This window comes from Triticum urartu, chromosome 6, assembly GCF_003073215.2.
Source record: "Triticum urartu cultivar G1812 chromosome 6, Tu2.1, whole genome shotgun sequence".
NCBI classification, from domain to species: domain Eukaryota; kingdom Viridiplantae; phylum Streptophyta; class Magnoliopsida; order Poales; family Poaceae; genus Triticum; species Triticum urartu.
The window spans coordinates 115092383-115097865 of NC_053027.1; positions in this window are offsets into that span (position 1 = coordinate 115092383).

The window sequence follows — 5483 nt, forward strand, 5'->3', positions numbered from 1 at the left end:
GGATGCTGATACGTCTCTGTCGTATCTATAATTTTTTATTGTTTCATGCTAATATTATACAAGTTTTATATACTTTTGGCAACTTTTTATATGATTTATTGGACTAACCTATTGATCCAGTGCCAAGTGCCAGTTCCTGTTTTCTGCATGTTTTTTGTATCGCAGAGTATCCATATCAAATGAAGTCCAAATGCAATGAAATTTTACGGAGAATTATTTTGGAATATTTGTGATTTTTAGGAGTTGGAATCACCGTAAACGGAGGCCCACACAGGGCACAATACACCAGGGCGCGTGAGAGGCCCTGGCGCGCGGTGGTGGGTTGTGCCCACCTCGTACGTCGGTTGGACCTCTACTTCGGGCGCAAGGAAGCTTATATCCGGAAAAAATCATGTTAAAATCTCAATGCAATCGGAGTTACGGATCTCCGGGAATATAAGAAACAGTTTTCAGCTAGATCTGAAAAACGCGAAACGGAAGAGAACAGAGTGGGAGATCCAATCTCGGAGGGATCTCGCCCCTCCCATGCCATGGAGACCAAGGACCAGAGGGGAAACCCTTCTCCCACCTAGGGAGGAGGCTAAGGAATAAGAAGAAGGAGAGGGCTCTCTCCCCCTCGCTTCCGGTGGCGCCGGAGTGCCGCCGGGGCAACTATCTACATCAACAATCTTGCTACCGTCATCACCAACTCTCTCCCCCTCTTTGCAGTGGTGTAACACCTCTTCTCCCCACTATAATCTCTACTTAAACATGGCGCTCAACTCCATATATTATTTCCCAATGATCTATGATTATCCTATGATGTTTGAGTAGATCCGTTTTGTCCTATGGGTTAATCGTGATCTTGGTTGGTATGATTGTATATTTTATTTATGGTGCTGTCCTACAGTGCCCTCTGTCTCGCGCAAGCGTGAGGGGTCCCCGCTGTAGGGTGTTGCAATATGTTCGTGATTTGCTTATTGCCAGTGTTGCGAGAGTGACAGAAACTTAAACGCGGATAGGTGGGTTATGGCGTATGGGAGTAAAGAGGACTTGATACTTAATGCAATGGTTGGGTTTCACAACCTTAATGATCTTTAGTAGTTGCGGATGCTTGCTAGAGTTACAATCATAAGTGCATATGATCCAAGTAGAGAAAGTATGTTAGCTCATGCCTCTCCCTCATATAAAATTGCAAGAATGATTACCGGTACTTGTTATCGATTGCCTAGGGACAAATAACTTTATTGTTCACAAAAGCTATCCTCTTTTATTATCTTGCAAAGTACTTCTAGTTTTATTCTTGCAAAGTAGTTCTAGCATCACACCTACAAAGTACTTCTAGTTTCATATTTGTTCTAGGTAAAGCGAACATCAAGTGTGCGTAGAGTTGTATCTATGGTCGACAGAACTTGAGGGAATATTTGTTCTGCCTTTAGCTCCTCGTTGGGTTTGACACTCTTATTTATCGAAAAAGGCTACAAACGATCCCCTATACTTGTGGGTTATCACGGGGGCATCTTCTAGTGACAGTTCCGCTCGCCGGTCTTAGGTTGAACCAAGTGAAAGTTCCACACGACATGCCGCCACCAAAACATGCTTATGGCCTTGCGACGATTATATGGTGGTTGTGGGCATTAAGGAGGAATTTGAGCAATAAGTTCACAATGCCGGTATCGGTCCGTACATTTCAGATAAGTGCGAACAACACCACATTCTCACTGAATCATTTGTCGAAGGATTTAAATTCCATCCCCGTGAGTCTAGGGTGTCGTTTATGCTTTTATGATAATCCATTTACCATTTCACGAGAATTTTTCTTACCACTGCAAACTCCCGTTCTGTGGTTCGCTTGATGAACCGCCACGGTCTGAGTACCAATCTTTCTTAACTAGTCTTTGTTGCGGTGAGACGAGGGGAGTGACACAAGGTAGAATAAAGAGTATTCATTTTCCCGCAATTCAGTACTTTGCATTATTTAACGGGAAATGCATAGTAGGCAAGCAAGATTGTAGTACACTTTGTGCGCCATACTTGAGCCTCATACACACCGCTCTCACAGGTGAAAGGAATTATAACCTTGGAGCGATTGTTGCACACAGACTTCAGCATAACACTAACAATGGCTGGTTCTATAGTGGAATTTATGCCACGCGTTTAGCACGAGGGCTGGGTGTTTCACCTTTGCCCTTTGATCCTATCCTACCCACGCAATATTTAGATTTCAACACCTTAAAAGACCATAAGATCCTTAAAGGAAAGGTTGATAACTGAAGGAAATATGCCCTAGAGGCAATAATAAAGTTGTTATTTATATTTCCTTATATCATGATAAATGTTTATTATTCAAGCTAGAATTGTATTAACCAGAAACTTAGTACATGTGTGAATACATAGACAAATAGAGTATCACTAGTTTGCCTCTACTTGACTAGCTTGTTGAATCAATGATGGTTATGTTTCCTAACCATAGACATGAGTTGTCATTTGATTAACGGGATCACATCATTAGAGAATGATGTGATTGACTTGACCCATCCGTTAGCTTAGCACGATGGTCGTTTAGTTTGTTGCTATTGCTTTCTCCATAACTATACATGTTCCTGTGACTATGCGATCATGCAACTCCCGAATACTAGAGGAACACTTTGTGTGCTACCAAACGTCACAACGTAACTGGGTGATTATAAAGGTGCTCTACAGGTGTCTCCGATGGTGTTTTTTGAGTTGGCATGGATCAAGATTAGGATTTGTCACTCCTATTGTCGCAGAGGTATCTCTGGGCCATCTCGGTAATGTACATCACAATAAGCCTTGCAAGCAATGTAGCTAACGAGTTAGTTACAGGATGTAGCATTACAGAACGAGTAAAAGAGACTTGCCGGTAACGAGATTGAACTAGGTATTGAGATACCGATGATCGAATCTCGGGCAAGTAACATACCGATGACAAAGGGAACAACGTATGTTGTTATGCGGTTTGACCGATAAAGATCTTCGTAGAATATGTAGGAACCAATATGAGCATCCAGGTTCCGCTATTGGTTATTGACTGGAGATGAGTCTCGGCCATGTCTACATAGTTCTCGAACCCGTAGGGTCCGCACGCTTAACGTTCGGCGATGATCGGTATTATGAGTTTATGTGTTTTGATGTACCGAAGGTAGTTCGGAGTCCCAAATATGATCACGGACGTGACGAGGAGTCTCTAAATGGTCGAGACATAAATATCGATATATTGGACGGCTATATTCGGACACCGAAAGTGTTTTGGGTGATTTCGGAAAAAACCGGAGTGCCGGAGGGGTTGCCGGAACCCCCCGGGAAAGTATTGGGCCTTAGTGGGCCTTAGGGGAGAGAGAGGGCAGTAGCCCAGGAGGTGGCGCCCCCGCCCCCAAGGGGAGTCTAAATAGGACTTGGGGAAGGGGGCGCATCCCCTCTTTCCTTCTCCCTCTCCCTCTCTGTCCTTCCCCCTTCCTCCTTCCTAGTAGGACTAGGAAAGGATGAATCCTACTCCTACTAGGAGGAGGATTCCTCCTCTCCTTGGGTGCCACTAGGGCCGGCCGGCCTCCCCCCTTGCTCCTTTATATACGGGGGCGGGGGCACCCTAGGACACACAAGTTGATTGTTTGAAGCCATGTGTGGTGCCCCCCTCCACCATAATCCACCTCGGTCATATCGTAGCGGTGCTTAGGAGAAGCCCTGTTCCGCTAGCAACATCATCACCATCATCACTCCCTCATGCTGACGAAGCTCTCCCTCGAAGCTCTACTAGATCGTGAGTTCGCGGGACATCACTGAGCCGAACGTGTGCAGATCGTGGAGGTGTCGTACCTTCGGTGCTAGGATCGGTCGATCGTGAAGACATACGACTACATCAACTGCGTTGTCATAACGCTTCCACTTACGGTCTACGAGGGTACGTAGATGATACTCTCCCCTCTCGTTGCTATGCATCACCATGATCTTGCGTGTGCGTAGGATTTTTTTGAAATTACCGCGTTCCCCAACAGTGGCATCCGAGCCAGGTTTATGTGTAGATGTTATATGCACAAGTAGAACACAAAGGAGTTGTGGGCATAGGTATATACATATTGCTTGCCGTCACTAGTTGATTCTTGATTCAGTGGCATTGTTGGATGAAGCGGCCCAGACAGACATTACGCGTACGCTTACGCGAGATTGGTTCTACCGGCGTGCTTCACACACAGGTGGCTAGTGGGTGTCTATTTCTCCAGCTTTAGTTGAATCAGATTCACTGAACAGGGTTCTTTCTGAAGATCAAAAAGCAATCACTATACCGCGTTGTGGTTTTTGATGCGTAGGTAAGAACGGTTCTTGCTCGGCCCGTAGCAGCCACGTAAAACTTGCAACAATAAAGTAGAGGACGTCTAACTTGTTTTTGCAGGGCATGTTGTGATGTGATATGGTCAAGACATGATGCTAAATTTTATTGTATGAGATGATCATGTTTTGTAACACAGTTATCGGCAACTGGCAGGAGCCATATGGTTGTCGCTTTATTGTATGAAATGCAATCGCCATGTAATTGCTTTACTTTATCACTAAGCGGTAGCGATAGTCGTAGAAGCAGTAGTTGGAGAGATGACAATGATGCTTCGATGGAGATCAAGGTGTCAAGCCGGTGACGATGGCGATCATGACGGTGCTTTGGAGATGGAGATCAAAGACACAAGATGATGATTGCCATATCATATCACTTATATTGATTGCATGTGATGTTTATCCTTGATGCATCTTATTTTGCTTAGTTCGACGGTAGCATTATAAGATGATCTCTCACTAAATTTCAAGGTACAAGTGTTCTCCCTGAGTATGCACCGTTGCTACAGTTCGTCGTGCCGAGACACCACGTGATGATCGGGTGTGATAAGCTCTACGTTCACATACAATGGGTGCAAGCCAGTTTTGCACACGCGGAATACTCGGGTTAAACTTGACGAGCCTAGCATATGCAGATATGGCCTCGGAACACTAAGACCGAAAGGTCGAGCGTGAATCATATAGTAGATATGATCAACATAGTGATGTTCACCATTGAAAACTACTCCATCTCACGTGATGATCGGACATGGTTTAGTTGATATGGATCACGTGATCACTTAGATGATTAGAGAGATGTTTATCTAAGTGGGAGTTCTTAAGTAATTTGATTAATTGAACTTTAATTTACCATGAACTTAGTACCTGATAGTATTTTGCATGTCTATGTTGTTGTACATATATGGCCCGTGCTATTGTTCCGTTGAATTTTAATGCGTTCCTAGAGAAAGCTGAGTTGCAATATGATGGTAGCAACTACACAGACTGGGTCTGTAACTTGAGGATTATCCTCAATGCTGCACAGAAGAATTACATCCTGGAAGCACCACTGGGTGACAAACCCGCTGCAGGAGCAACGCCAGATGTTATGAACACCTGGCCGAGCAAAGCTGATGACTACTCGATAGTTCAGTGTGCCATGCTTTACAACTTAGAACCGG